The 2500-nt window shown below is 39.6% G+C and overlaps 1 protein-coding gene and 1 long non-coding RNA gene across 9 annotated transcripts in view; one reads left to right on the forward strand and one right to left on the reverse strand.

The window, feature by feature from the left end:
• LOC125025409 (protein PRY2-like) overlaps positions 1 to 2500 on the reverse strand; it is a 49160-nt gene that overhangs the window by 22471 nt on the left and 24189 nt on the right. The gene's annotated exons all lie outside the window — the stretch shown is intronic.
• Positions 1 to 2500, forward strand: part of LOC125025410 — a 10876-nt gene that overhangs the window by 7497 nt on the left and 879 nt on the right. Inside the window, exon 3 of the long non-coding RNA XR_007114898.1 lies at positions 1 to 2500. This exon is cut by the window's left edge and continues 368 nt beyond it; it is cut by the window's right edge and continues 879 nt beyond it. This is a non-coding gene — a long non-coding RNA (uncharacterized LOC125025410).

Below are 2500 nucleotides of genomic sequence, written 5' to 3' on the forward strand. Positions count from 1 at the left end.
AAAGCATTGCAGGATTAAGAACACTATGCTATAAATCAATCACGAGGCTCCAAGATGTCGCGCAATGGACATGCTGTGTAAGAAAAGGCTTGTCTAATTTTCTTCTTACTCTCAGATTCAAATTATATAAAAAAAAATGCTTAAACAAATATATTTTATTAGATTAAACTGCATGTCCTTTTTGGTGGCGTGAGGCAAGGGTGATACTGCGCATGGCAACCACTACCTACCGATTCAGACTTCCAAAGAGATCTTCTAAACGATGTGCTAAAGATGAAGAATATTGTCCTAAACCATCAAAGCTCTTCATTAAGGTGTGATGTGAAGTACTTGTAAAATCTAATTCATTATTTTCACCATTCTCCAATATTTGCATGCGCATCTTTAGTCAGTTTGAAAACTGCGGTTGGGTGGCACCTTCTGTTGCTGGAACACATGGTGCTAAAAATAAAATGGGAGTGAGAAATACGGGGGGATCCAGCAACCTTTCGAATAAAGGGACGTCCAAAATATGATCACGCCCGTATGTATGTGCGAACGTATCCTCCAAGGTGACAAATGTAATGAAGTGTAGCGAATTTTCTTCTCATGGCTAACTCGAACCTCATGGGAATAGTGTAGCGTAGTATTACTGTCAACAAACAAGGGCATGGCCAGGCCAGGCATAGCATGCAGATTGTACAAATCTCACTAGGATGGCGTGTGGCATCCTCCTCCTCCCCCTCTTCCTCCTCCGGCTGCTGCTGATCCTTCTCCTCCCCTTCGTGAGAGTTCTTACATTGGCGGAACTCCCTAAAGGGCGACTGGGTAATTCCGGTGATGTAGGACATGCCAGCTATACTACGGGGGGCGAGGCCAGCTCTGCTACGTCATTTTCCTATTATCCGCACATGCCAACTTCGGTTTAACCAATACGCTGACAAGGTCTCGACTAGGAAGACTGCCAAGAAACGATGTTAGTTACTACAGGATGAAAACCTGTGAGCAGATTGATCTTGGGAGGATTTGTAAGCGATCACGACATCTCCTTTTCCGAGAACCGATGCCTGGGTCGAGGGAGGGAACTGTGGTAGTGAAGCGCAATGCAAAACCTACAGTAATGTGCTCCCTTCCTCAGTCTTCTTGGTCGATAGGAATTACTGAAATGACTTTTTGATATGAATTTTCAGTATGGGGAAAGTCTCCGTTTCTTAGGAACGTGAACGGCTTTTGCTTGTTTGTTGGTCAAGAATGTTAGCTTTACTTAATCGGACGGACCATATAGTAAATATAGTCTAAGCATAAAGGGTCCCATTTGTGGATTACTTAAAGCATATTAAATACTGTCAAACGTAAAGTATAAACAAGTTAATCCATTAATCAGACACTAAGAATAGAATACACGCGGTATTTCTGAATGACAAGAGGCCATGACCTCCGTAATGCAATTTTGTTTACATTATCAGTTTCATTGAGTATGGCCCTTTCCTATAGCGATTTATGTAAGAAAGCAGAAGTGCTGAAGATGAAAATTAATATGGACGCAAAGAGAAGGAACTTGGTTGAAAAACATATTCCTCGTAACCATATACATTTATTTCCCGTTTTCGATTACTCACATGTCCTAATGTGTATTGTTTGGACACATAGTATACATAATGGTACATCATGTATCCTCGTAACCATATACATTTATTTCCCATTTTCGATTTCTCACATGTCCTAATGTGTATTGTTTGGTACACATAATATCCATAATGGTAGTGAAGCAGACAGCAGCTATAGTTAGACTTTAATTAATCCAGCTTAGGCGAAAGTTGAACGACCTAACGTATATGTGCTCTTTAATTAGATAAATATCATCGGCTGTTAAGTGCGACATAACCGTGGGCTCTGGGCGCAGCATGGGCAGAAGTGCATTTCTATGAATAAGTCTCGCATTAGGCTTCGAGTAATATCATAAATTATGTAGCATCAAAATTTCCCACTGTTCGTTGACTGTTACTGCTATTGTTTATTAAATAAGACAGAAAATTATTAGTGAACTTTTATGACCGTTTCAGTTTTCGACCAATCAGTGGCATTGCTTAGCCTTAAGAGTAAAAATGGCTAAATATATGCCGAGTTGCAGGAGTAATAAGTATTATTTTCCATTTCGACATCATTACGTTCCTGCTAGTTTAAAAAATGTAAAATAATTCAATTCAGGGAAATTGCCGAGTAGTGCCAGTATTAAATCAAATTATTTTATGAGGTTAACGAAAGTATAAATGTAAGCTAGAAGAGGGAGGTATTTTGGACCACGCAGTCAATTCATTTGATTAAAGTATAATTTTGTAGGGAGGCATGCCACTGCATAATACTGGCACACATGTTATAACCTGCCATGACACTCGGTCATAACATGCTTCATGCGGACATCCGTTCTCAATCATGTGAACATTTGTTCTCGGTCGATTTTGAAAGCAACTGCATCACACATTGTACACCCGCTTACTTCTTTGTTTTTATAATGTTATTT

This window comes from Penaeus chinensis, chromosome 5, assembly GCF_019202785.1.
Source record: "Penaeus chinensis breed Huanghai No. 1 chromosome 5, ASM1920278v2, whole genome shotgun sequence".
In the NCBI taxonomy this organism is placed as follows: Eukaryota; Metazoa; Arthropoda; class Malacostraca; order Decapoda; family Penaeidae; genus Penaeus; species Penaeus chinensis.